Source organism: Scylla paramamosain, chromosome 32 (genome assembly GCF_035594125.1).
Source record: "Scylla paramamosain isolate STU-SP2022 chromosome 32, ASM3559412v1, whole genome shotgun sequence".
NCBI classification, from domain to species: domain Eukaryota; kingdom Metazoa; phylum Arthropoda; class Malacostraca; order Decapoda; family Portunidae; genus Scylla; species Scylla paramamosain.
The window spans coordinates 6031255-6043754 of NC_087182.1; the positions used below are offsets into that span (position 1 = coordinate 6031255).

Consider the following 12500-nt stretch of genomic DNA (forward strand, 5'->3'; position numbering starts at 1 on the left):
CAAAAATCAATCCGTTTTCGCTATTTTCTCCCTGCCATTATTTGCCGAACAGTTTTTTTTTTCCTTTTTTTTTTCTTTTTCATATTCCAAAATTTTTCTTGGTTGGCTATTTCTTTCCTTTCCCCATCTCTGTATAAGCCTCCCCTACCATGCCTCTTCTTCGGCAGTGATCCTCCCTTCACTGCCTTCCCTCTCCCGGATCTCCGCCTCAGCTCTTCCCTCTTTATAGACCTTTCAATTCTTCTCCGTTGAGAGCAATTCCCTCCTTCCTTCTCCGATATTTCCTTCCAGCGTATTTCCCCCTGACACCTTTCTCTCTCTCTCACCCTCTCCTGAGTCTTCTTTCCTTGAGTACCTCCGTCACCCTATTTCATCCCTTCAATAAAAGTTGCAGAAGAATCTTTCTCTTGTTATTTCCACCCGCAAGACTTCCCTCCAATAGCTCGTCTGGCCTGGAGTCTTTTCTTTCCTCAATACCGCCGGCCGCGACTCTTTCTTCTTGTGTCTTCGTCTGCAAAACTTCCCTCTAATACCTCTGTTTGTTTTTCCTGCCGAGTACCTGCCCGCTATCAATCTTCTTCCAGCGTTCTTCCGTCCTGTATTTCTTCGTCCCATCCTTTCCTTCCTCCATATTTTTTCCTCTGGTGCTTGCTGGTGAGTCTTTCCTTCAATATCTGCTTGCGTTTTCCCCTTAGATACCTTCCTTCTCCTTCTCCTTCACTTCCTCCTTCTCTTTCTTCTGATTCTTTCCTGCAATGTTATCTGTTTCCTGATGTGTCGTCTTCCAATAGTCTTTCTCCGTATCTAGTGACTTGCGTCTTGTTACTCTTTCTTACAATAGCTAAATAGACGTATAAGTATTGTGCTGCCTCCTCTTTCTTACAGTCCACCTGCTCCTCTTTCTCTTTTCTTTCCTTGTCTTTTTTCCAACAACACTTCCTCTTCTTTGTCCCCTTTTCTCTGTGTTGCTTCTCTCTCTCTCTCTCTCTCTCTCTCTCTCTCTCTCTCTCTCTCTCTCTCTCTCTCTCTCTCTCTCTCTCTCTCTTGCCTCTTTCGTGTCCTTGCTCCAGCGATCACGTGAGTTTAGTGCAATAAAGGAATGGGAGACAGAAAAAAAAGGCTCGGGAAAAACTACGCAGTAAAATGTTTTCGTTATCTCCGATTTATGGTAACCGAGCCGGGGCTGTAAATGTGCGTGTAAAAATACTGGTAACTTCTTTTGTTTATTTTTTAGTGCGCTTTGTCCGTCAAGTTTTTTTTCTTTGTTATTGTGCGTCAGATGATGGATGGAGGGATGGATAGGTGGATGTGTGCAAAGGCGTTCTAAAGATAAGGTGTAAAATACTTAGTTTTTTTTTTTTTTTGCTGTTATATTTTCGTAAAAAGAAAAAAAAAAAAAAACTTTGTGTCCAGTGGCGGGATCGTTTCACAACTCAACTCTCCCTGTTAGATTTTATGAAAGAGGAGGGCTAGGAAAATGTCAGAAAGCAATTACATATTTTTGAGCCGAATAACAGCGCACGTCAGGGGCAGGTAGGACGCGGCGATGATTGGTAGCCGACGATTATGAACTTTTAATAGTGGCAGTGGTAGTGGTGGTGATGATGGTGGTGGGTGTGATGTTATCGCTCCCTCCCCTCACCATTATCACACCCACCACAATCACCTCCCGCGGACGCAACGTAACCATGGTAGCGTTTATCCTCCAAGTAGCCATCACACGAAGACAAACACCCCGGCCGCGTCCACGTACATGCACAAAGCGAGGTTTACCACAGCATTACATCCGGGTTTGTTGTCTGTCTCAAGTTCATCCACCACCATCACATTCATCACCACCAAATTACCAGTACTATCCCACCACCAGTCAACACCACTACCACTATCACACCACCACTGCCACTGCTACTCGCACAGATCACCACCATCTCCACCACTACCACTGTACTGTCACCATTACCATCATCACCATCATCACTCCCTGCGACATGATCTCCATCACATACACCATACTTAATACTGTCCTATAATCATCACCACTGTTAGTATCACCACCATCACCGCCATTACCACCACCAACAATATCACCATTCAATTTAGGCGTGACGAAATTGAATCCGTCTCTCAAACTTGCTCGCGAAGTGCTCACGCCACACCATCTCACAACAACACACCAGCGAGAACATTTGTAGTCCTCGCAGGTTTGGCCGCACCACAACGCAGCGCAACAAAGAAGAAAAAAAAAAAAGATTCACACGTCTGTAAAAATATCAAAAGTAGCTTCTATTGCACACGTCCAAGGGATAAGAGGGAGGGGGACAGGCTCACAGGTCTGGTCCCGTCGCCCGGGCAACACCGTGGTGCAAGGGAGCGTGTGTCGCGGCAAGCCTTGGGGATCGCCTCGCCAGCGCTACTGAACGAATACTGGAACTGAGAGAGCCGCCACCCGCAGCGTTGCTCGGGCCGCTCGCCTCGCACGCGCTGCACCACTCCCGCCCCTAAACACACGCATAATGCACACACCGCCTAATGACATCTTCATTATATATACATTTATATCTCCCCAAGGCCACACACTTCTCTTCCAACGCTAGAAGACATTGGCACTCATGAGTTTCCACGTCTAGCCGCAGTACTTGACTTTCATCGTGTTGCCTCAGTTTCGTCACACTTCCAGCCCTTGTCGAGGATCAGGTCTGCTGTATTTATGAGTCTCATCGCCACCAATGGGAGTCAATCGATCTGAGTCCTTTATCTCTCCCGCTTCTGGAGGCTTGGTGTGTTTTCCAGCCCCGTGGCATTCAGAACTGTCACACGTGGCTCTTGTCTCTTGTCCTCCCACACTCCTGGTTAGCATCGTGTTCCATCCACACTCGTCCATCTCCTCTCTTTTCCTGTTGAATTTTTTTATCAGGTGCTCCAAACCTAAATTTTTTCTTAAGCTTCGTGTTACTGTCGTCCGTTATGAAAATCGAATAGAGTTATGGTAAAAATAACACATCTACGTCGTATTTTTCAACGTCTCACTGTGAAATCTAAAAAGGCGTGTTCATGTCCTAAAAAAAAAAAAAAAAAGAAAAAGAAAATCATGAAACGATATCAACATCCGCGCGACAAAACTCAATACTTTTCTTTCCAATTTTTCTAAGCTGACTGAGGTGGAGCTTTTCAGTGTACCAGGCAAAGACCGTCAAATTGGCTCCTGGGGGCATCAACCATCTCGGCGTGGGCTGTGTAACAAGTGTGTAATAAGTGCGCCCTTTAAAGTGATGGAGATTCATTGCCTTGGATTACTGGCATGTTTCAGCACGATGTATTCTTGTCCTACATGCAGCACGGTGTCAATAGTCGGGTATTCATATATCATTTTTGAAACAGTGATTTCGACATGAAGTACATTGGTTATGTTGTCGAGCGATGAGTGCAGGCAGACTGAGCCACGACACGTTTTCAGATCATTAATTGTTGAGGGGAACCATGAAAAATGTAACAAGTTGTGTATAAATCATTCTCTCTCTCTCTCTCTCTCTCTCTCTCTCTCTCTCTCTCTCTCTCTCTCTCTCTCTCTCTCACTCAAATACACACTGAGACTAAAAACAACAATAGATTAAGACAGATTGGACATAACAAAACCTGAGAGCCTACATATTAATCCTTTGCACTGTCACTTCACGTTGGTACATCTCCAGGCCCCATCTCTGAAGTTAGGAGGAATAATGGATGAACTACAAAACAAATACAGCGATACTGATAAGCACTAAAGCCATTACCCTCGGATATCCTAATAGTTTAATATCCAACTTTGCAACAAGCGCGCAGTTTTTAACTATACTGAAGGTAACTTTATCCTGCCATGGTTAGGGAGGCTGTGGGAAAGTTGGAGAGGCGAGGTAGATAGTATTGTAGCATTAGTTGTTGAAAGTTGAGGGCGAGGCTTTAATATGTAGGCAGTATGCAGTCTAAACTAATGTACTGCAGCCATTCACTTGTACTATATCTCTCTTGATTAACTGGTATTATATTCCTCGCAAGATGTACCGTATCTCTAGTAACTGTATAAAAGGCAACAGTGTGGAAAGGCAAAGGTCATCCTATTACTAGAGAATACTAGAGACTGAAGGAAATGGAAAGTGATTAAATAGAGCCGAGAATGAGAGATGTGTGCCGGGAAAATAATGCTTAAAACAGTGAAGAAGAAAACAGTGAATGGCAAAAGGAAGAAAAAAGGATTACAAAACGATGCAAAGCTGGAATAGATCACAAGAAAAAGAAGAAACTAGGCGCGACAGAAATGCAAGCCACAGCGAGGCTACTTTACTTCGCTAGACAAGGTGCTCTCTCGCTTGTTGCTGGTGGGTGTTGGCTGTCACCAAGGTATACTAAGAGGACGGTCCACTTAATGTTAAATTTTTGCTTCCGCCTAAGGAAAACATTAATCCCGCCCGCGTAAGTTTCCCATTATTCGCACCATTTGTAAGCGGATTTTTCTTGAGTTATCATGCTCACCAGCTTCACTGTATGTTATCTGGCTGCAAACATAATAGATTTAAGCTTTAAGTTTGATGGAATAACTGTAACAGCGCTATTCTCTTCAGTAACTAAAGCTGCAGGTACAATCACCATTCTTTCTCTGGAGGACCTAAATTGATTTCTATGTTGAGACGACGTGAATCATGAATAAAGCAATCCGTGGATCTCTGGGCTGAGTCCTTCTCGTGCTGCACAATGGACAGGTGTGATGGTGTAATGGTGGTGCAGCACGGGGAGGGTTACCACAGGGGACTCCAGACCCAAGGAATCCCCGCCGCTCTAAAGTTCTATAATCTCACTTACTACTGTTTTCACTGTTATTCCAACAAGTCCACAATACTTAATTATATCTTATTATAGTTGTGAATATCAGTGTTCTCACTAAAATAGACAGCAGTAATTACTGTTGAACTTTTGGTGGAGGCATGAACACAATTAGGGAAATACTGTGTTCAAATATATCTTCTTTACGCATAACTGTGTTGGGGTTCCCATGGACCAGTGGATAGAGTGACGGTCATGGGAACAATGAATGTTGGACCCCAGCGTTCAAATACCAATAGGAACTTATAAACATAGATTAACCTGGTAAAATATATTCACATCATAATAGACAACATTTCTTCTTTAATATATATTTACATGAACATAAGGTGGGGAAATAGGTCAACTTTGCAAAAAGAAGTTGAAGGAAGCGGAACTTGTAAAAAACTTTAAAGAGCATGCATTCCATCACCGTGTGTGCCTACGAAACACAAACTGATGATGGAGCTGCCCAGGGGATAGCTGCCCTCCCCACCCACTTGTCCCACTCTGGGAACTACAAGGACCACCAAAGTGACTCACGCAAGTAGGTTCACGCAAGTAGGTTAATAATAGGATAGGATAGGATAGGTTAGCATAGGGTAGGACAGATTCAGTTTTTTGGTCCATGTAGTGACCAGGTTCAGGGGAAGGAAGCAGCAAAGGAAGAAGTAGCAGCATCACCAGCAGCAGCAGAAAAAGAAGAAGGACCACCACCACAGGACCACCACCACCAGCAGAGGAAGCAGAAAGATCAGCAGAAGAAGAAGAAGCACCACCAGCACCAGCAGCAGAGGAAGAAGAAGGACAACAACCACCAGCAGCAGCAGAGGAAGAAGGACAATCACTATCTCCCACCACCAGCAGTAACAGAGGAAGAAGAAGCACCACCAGCAACAGCGGAGGAAGGACAACCACCATTACCAGCAGAGGAAGAAGAAGGACCACCACCACCACCACCAGCAGAGGAAGATGCACCACCACCAGCAGCAAAGGAATAAGAAGGTCCACCCCACCATCACCAGCAGCAGCAAAGGAAGAAGCTCTTGAATCTTCAGAGTTTTCCACCATCTGGCTACGACTACAGAGTCACTCTCAAACAAAATATATCTGTGCTGTATATTTCTCACCTAACTCCTCTGACTATAAGAAATTCTTTGTCTACTTAACTTCCAAAGTGGAGCACATTCTGACTGTCTTCCCTTTTGCGGAGATCTCCATTCTTGGAGACTTCAATGTTCACCAAAAGCTTTGGCTTTCCTCTCCTTTCACTGACCATCCTGGTGAACTAGCTTTCAGCTTTGCTATCCTCCACGATCTAGAGCAATTGGTGCAACACCCTACTCGTATTCCTGACCATCATGGAGATACGCCCAACATTCTTGACCTTTTCCTGACCTCTAATCCTTCTGCTTATGCTGTTACCCTCTCTTCTCCGTTGGGCTCCTCCGATCACAATATCTCGTATCTGTATCTTGTCCTATCGCTCCAATCCCTCCTCAGGATCCCCGTAAGCGGAGGTGCCTCTGGAGTTTTGCCTCTGCTAGTTGGGGGGGACCTGAGGAGGTATTTTGCTGATTTTCCTTGGAATGACTACTGCTTCCGTGTCAGAGACCCGTCTCTGTGTGCCGAGCGCATAACAGAGGTGATAGTGTCTGGCATGGAGGCGTACATTCTTCACTCTTTTTCTCGACCTAAACTTTCCAAACCTTGGCTTAATACAGACTGTTCTCGTGCTGTCATGAAAGAGAGGTGGCCCACAAAAGGTACTTCAGCCTTCCATCACCAGAATTTCATGCACTTTATATTTCTGCCCGGAACCATGCCAAGTCTGTTCTCCAACTAGCCAACATCTCCTTCATTAATAGAAAGTGTCAAAATCTTTCATGATCTAACTCCCCTCGTGACTTCTGGCGTCTAGTCAAAAATATCTCCAGTAACTTTGCTTCTTCTTCTTTCCCTCCTTTATTTCAACCAGATGGCACCACTGCTATCACATCTATTTCTAAAGCTGAACTCTTCGCTCAAACCTTAGATAAAAATTCTACCTTGGACGATTCAGGGCTTATTCCTTCCTCTCCTCCACCCTCTGACTACTTCATGCTACCTATTAAAAGTCTTCGCAATGATGTTTTCCATGCCCTCGCTGGCCTAAACCCTCGGAAGGCTTATGGACCTGATGGGGTCCCTCCTATTGTTCTCCGAAACTGTGCCTCCGTGCTTGCACCTTGCTTAGTCAAACTCTTTCAACTCTGTTTATTAACATCTACCTTTCCTTCTTGCTGGAAGTTTGCCTACATTCAGCCTGTTTCTAAATAGGGTGACAGTTCTAATCCCTCAAACTACCGTCCTATTGCTTTAATTTCCTGTCTCTCTAAAGTTTTTTTAATCTATCCTCAACAGGAAGATTCTTAAACATCTATCACTTCACAGCCTTCTATCTGACCACCAGTATGGGTTCCGTCAAGGCCGCTCCACTGGTGATCTTCTGGCTTTCCTTACTGAGTTTTGGTCATCCTCTTTTAGAGACTTTGGTGAAACTTTTGCTGTTGCCTTGGACATATCAAAAGCTTTTGATAGAGTCTGGCACAAAGCTTTGATTTCCAAACTACCCTCCTACGGCTTCTATCCTTCTCTCCGTAACTTCATCTCAAGTTTCCTTTCTGACCGTTCTATTGTTGCTGTGGTAGACGGTCACTGTTCTTCTCCTAAATCTATTAACAGTGGTGTCACCCACTCTCTTCTTATTATTCATCAATGATCTTCTAAACCAAACTTCTTGTCCTATCCACTCCTACGCTGATGATACTACCCTGCACTTTTCCACGTCTTTTCATAGACGTCCAACCTTTCAGGAAGTAAACAGTTCACTCGGGGAAGCTACAGAACGCCTGAATTCTGATCTCTGTAAAATTTCTGACTGGGGCAGAGCAAACTTGGTATTGTTCAGTGCCTCAAAAACTCAATTCCTCCATCTATCAACTCGACACAGCCTTCCAGACAACTATCCCCTCTTCTTCATTGGCACTCAACTGTCCCCCTCTTCTACAATGAACCTACTTGGTCTGTCCTTTTCTTATAATCTAAACTGGAAAATTCACATCTCATCTCTAGCTAAAACAGATTCTATGAAGTTAAGTGTTCTGAGACGTCTTCGGCAGTTCTTCTCATCCACCCCTCCCAACTGCTAACTCTGTACAAGGGCCTTATCCGTCCATGTATGGAGTATGCATCACATGTCTGGGGGGTTCCACACATACCTCTCTTTTAGACAGGGTGGATTCAAAAGCTTTTCGTCTCATTAACTCCTCTCCTCTAACTGACTGTCTTTAGCCTCCTCATCGCCGCAATGTTACATCTCTAGCTATCTTCTACCGCTATTTTCATGCTAACTACTTTTCTGATCTTGGTAACTGCATGTCTTTCCTCTTCCCGCGGCCTCGCTGCACAAGACTTTTTTCTTTCTCTCATTCTGTCCACCTCTCTAATGAAAGAGTTAACCAGCATTCTCAGCCATTCATCCCTTTCTCTGGTAAACTCTGGAACTTCTCACCTGCCTCTGCATTGCCACCTTCCTGACTTGAATTCGTTCAAGAGGGAGGTTTCAAGACAATTATCCTTCAATTTTTTACTACCGCTTCGGACCCTGTTCAGGAACCGGCATCTCAGCGGGCTTTTTTTTTTTTTTTTTTTTTCTGGATTTTGTTGTCCCTTCTACATGAAAAAAAAAAAAAAAAAAAAGTGTTCTTGGCTTCGGGAGAGCGTGTATATCTTTTGGGAGTCTCTACGTGGCTAGGAAACTCATACGGTTTTTGCATATTATTTTGACGAGGTAAATGAAATAGGAATTAGAGGATAAACACTTGCTGGGTGGCAGGCAGAGGTCAGCAGAGTAGCGCCCCCAACACACCCTAGCCTCAACCGAGTACGAGATAGGCTTGCCAGTTGGGATTTTTTTTTTTTTTTTTCACTCCTTGAGGCACTTTAAGCCACACAACGTTCAGTCTGGCATAGAAAGATGTTATTTAGCATATCTTGGTAATAGGAAATCATATTCTTTTTTTTATTTATTTTTTTTATTTTAAGTTACTTTTATAATTAGTCCTAATACGAGTATATAAATTTTTTTTTTTCTTTTTTGTCTGCCCATAAAGCAGTTGCTTACTAAGGGCTGTTTGTTTGTTATAAAATTATATTAAGTTCTTAACTCAACTGTAAAATGACAAACATAATAAAGTGTTTAAAGTGTTTAAAGTGTTTTAAAGTGAGAGAGAGAGAGAGAGAGAGAGAGAGAGAGAGAGAGAGAGAGAGAGCAGTAGACACGTAGCAATAAAGACATACGTGTTTTGCAAGCCTCATCATAACTAACTGAACAAACCAAGCCCTTCTGTCTGTCAACATAATGCTGATATGCATTTGCCAAGTCGCTCAATACCATTATTGGAATCCTGTCGCTCGGGACAAAGATATAACAAATGAATGTAGTAATGCGCAGGCCTGCAAATCTACATCTTTCTTAAAACAAAGGATGAAAAAATCAATTAAATGATGTAATAGAGTAGTAATGATTCCTGAATTTTTCTGATTCTTTTTAACTGTGTTTGGCTTTAAAATCGTATATTTTGGCAATTCATATCAATGATGATATTTAAGTCCGTTTGCACGGAAAGGAACACCAGTGAAGGGTGCCTGTGACTGTGTTGGCTGCGGTTGACTCCTTTCCTGCCTAAATGCGTGGATATCTTGGGTAAATTCGGGTATGTACGTGTGTGAGTATGTGCCGCGGGTGTGGGTAACTACCTTGCGTGTTCAGAAAATGTAAGCTTGGATAATTAGATGACTAAAAGCTGGTGTATGTGTGATATTCTTATTGCGGTGTAATGGGAATACTTATGTGTGGCTGTGCAGTGCAGTTTCAGCATAAGAGCTTGTGTCTGTGTGGTATTTATAGGAAATCCATCATTAATAACCAGGAAAATGTGATCCTTATTGAAAACCTGTCATTAATAACCAGAAAAAAAAAAAGAATGAAATCACGTTATCTTGGCAAATCACGTTGTTGATTGTGGGATTGAAGTGATGAAAAAGTGCGTGCTACTTAACCATACATTACTAATCAGGAAATTGTGGTGCTTATTGAAAACCTATCATTAATAACCAGAAAACTGAAATATAAAGTTATCTTTGGTAATTACGTGGCTGATTGGAGGATTAAACTGTCGAACGAGTGTTAAGTGTGCGCTGTAGTCAAGTGTGTGGAAATGAATCTGTAGTGCTTATTGTTATCTGTTGGTTGAAATGAACACCTGGAGTTCCGGTGAAGGGTGAGAGTAGCGGCGGTCGTCTCAGCAATGTAAGTACTGAATTATTATGGTTATTGTATAGATGTTTTTCTATAGTTCTGCCTTAACGCTTTTGTTTTCTATGCAAAGCGTGGACTAAAGCAATTAAGAAGTCTAATAATGCCTTAAATTATGAAGGGTTAACGCTAGACATTTTATTATTATTATTATTATTATTATTATCATTATTATTGTTGTTGTTGTTGTTGTTGTTGTTGTTGTTGTTGTTGTTGTTGTTGCTGCTGCTGAAATACAAAAAGCAATGTTCGTTTTATTATTCTTTGCTTAAGAAAAAATATAGCTTATTTTTTTTTCATATTTAGTTTTTTCTCTCTTCTCTCTTAATCTTTTAAGGAAATTGCCTTGGTTTGTACCTAGTACGTACCTTGCGATGTAAATAATTTAAGTCTGCTATAAACACCTTTGAAATGATAAATATTCCATACGTAATACCAAGATTTCAGTTCAGTACACTTAATACGATGAACGGAAGGATATACAGATTAGTAACGTGTGTGTGTGTTTGTGTGTGTGTGTGTGTGTGTGTGTGTGTGTGTGTGTGTGTGTGTGTGTGTATAGAAAAGTATGCGGCGTAAGTCTTCAAAAGCCGAGTGATCATTGAATTTTGAGGAATATTTTTGACATTCTTGTAGAGGAGAGAGGGATGGATGGGTGGGTGGGCGTCTGGGGGACAGCGATGGGGGAAAGGGTCGTGGAAAAGCTGCCGTGACTCCTGGAATGAAACCTGAAGGCAGCGGGCAGGAGTGCCTCAGGATAGTCGACCAAAAAGACCAAGAATTTATCAAAGGCGCCTCAGGTATTCACTGGAAAATTTTCTCTGGGTTCATTCTCTCAATCACCGCCGAGTTGAAGGTCACGGCTAGAGAGAGAGAGAGAGAGAGAGAGAGAGAGAGAGAGAGAGAGAGAGAGAGAGAGAGAGAGAGAGAGAGAGAGAGAGAGAGAGAGAGAGAGACTAGTTTCTTGACCTCCACTTGCCAGGGTCACTGTACGTCAATGTCTGTTTCACGTAGGATGTTGCGAGTTGATGGACAGACAGGTGGGTGGATTTTTACCTGTCCTGGTTCGCCTGAGTGACGGAGGGAGCGTGGGGGCACCAAATGGATTAATTACTATATTACTACTGCAATTTCATTCTATTATGTTGCCGCCCCTCCCTCCCTCCTCTGTTATTTGTTTTTATTCCCAGCTGGGTACGCCGCATCCAGTTTGATATTATGTATTTGTTTAATAACTTCTGTTAATATTGGCGTGATATGAATATGTATTGTTTTCAAGCTGTGTGTGTATTTAGTGTTCGTTGTCATTAGGATATTAATCTCTCTCTCTCTCTCTCTCTCTCTCTCTCTCTCTCTCTCTCTCTCTCTCTCTCTCTCTCCCCCCTTAATACTGACAAAAATACGTATATTAAAGCGGTCTGCGTGGTGTAATCTCCATTATGAGATATAAATTTCTCTCTCTCTCTCTCTCTCTCTCTCTCTCTCTCTCTCTCTCTCTCTCTCTCTCTCTCTCTCTCTCTCTCTCTCTCTCTCTCTCTCTCTCTCTCTCTCTCTCTCTCTCTCTGTATATCACTCTTTTAGAAACCCCGGAAGGTGAGTCATGAATCCTCAGACACTTGAACACTGATGTAAGAAGGAGTCAAGGTGAGCAAGAAAGTTCAGATGAGGACATCTGCGGGAAGTGAAAGCAGAGGAATCGGGAAACAGGGTCGTGGCAATGGGCGGACCTGTTTGCCGGTGTTAATCCTCGCCAGGCAACTGTTTATCTGGCTAGGTTATAGATTTTAGGCTTGTTTTGATAGCACTAGTGGTGGTGGTGGTGGTGGTGTTGGTGGTGGGTGGTGATGGTGGTGGTGGTTCATAGAGAGGATTCATAAAAATAGTAAGAGTTTTTTTCTTTTTACTTATTTCTTATGTTGGAGTGTTTTAATGTATAAGTCTGCTATGTATGCTAATGTATGTGTGTATACTGTGTGTGTGTGTGTGTGTGTGTGTGTGTGTGTGTGTGTGTGTGTGTGTGTGTGTGTGTGTGTGTGTGTGTGTGTGTCTGTAGAGTGTGTATGTTTTAGAGGAAAAGGAACTATTTTTCCTCTCTCACTCTTTGTTCGTTGATATATGTCTTTTTTTCCCCCTAGTTTTTATAGTTATGTTATTTGGACAAGTTTAGATAAGATTTTTTTTTCTTTCTGTACTTGTTTGGGACTTTCCATGTTGTTTTGTCAGTAAGCTGCTGCTACTACTACTACTACTACTACTACTACTACTACTACTACTACTACTACTACTACTACTACTACTACTACTACTA

The 12500-nt window shown here is 42.7% G+C and overlaps 1 protein-coding gene and 2 long non-coding RNA genes across 3 annotated transcripts in view; 2 read left to right on the forward strand and 1 right to left on the reverse strand.

The window, feature by feature from the left end:
- Positions 1-2442, reverse strand: part of LOC135089142 (uncharacterized) — a 15093-nt gene extending 12651 nt beyond the window's left edge. Inside the window, exon 1 of the long non-coding RNA XR_010261394.1 lies at positions 2329-2442. This is a non-coding gene — a long non-coding RNA (uncharacterized LOC135089142). The remainder of the gene's footprint in view (positions 1-2328) is intronic.
- Positions 2443-9498: 7056 nt separating this feature from the next.
- The window catches only part of LOC135089147 (uncharacterized), a 73367-nt gene continuing 70365 nt past the window's right edge, over positions 9499-12500 (forward strand). The window contains exon 1 of the long non-coding RNA XR_010261395.1: positions 9499-9590. This is a non-coding gene — a long non-coding RNA (uncharacterized LOC135089147). The remainder of the gene's footprint in view (positions 9591-12500) is intronic.
- LOC135089145 (carbohydrate sulfotransferase 1-like) overlaps positions 9669-12500 on the forward strand; it is a 28335-nt gene continuing 25503 nt past the window's right edge. Inside the window, exon 1 of the mRNA XM_063984432.1 lies at positions 9669-10186. The gene's annotated coding sequence lies outside the window, so the exon portion shown is untranslated. The remainder of the gene's footprint in view (positions 10187-12500) is intronic.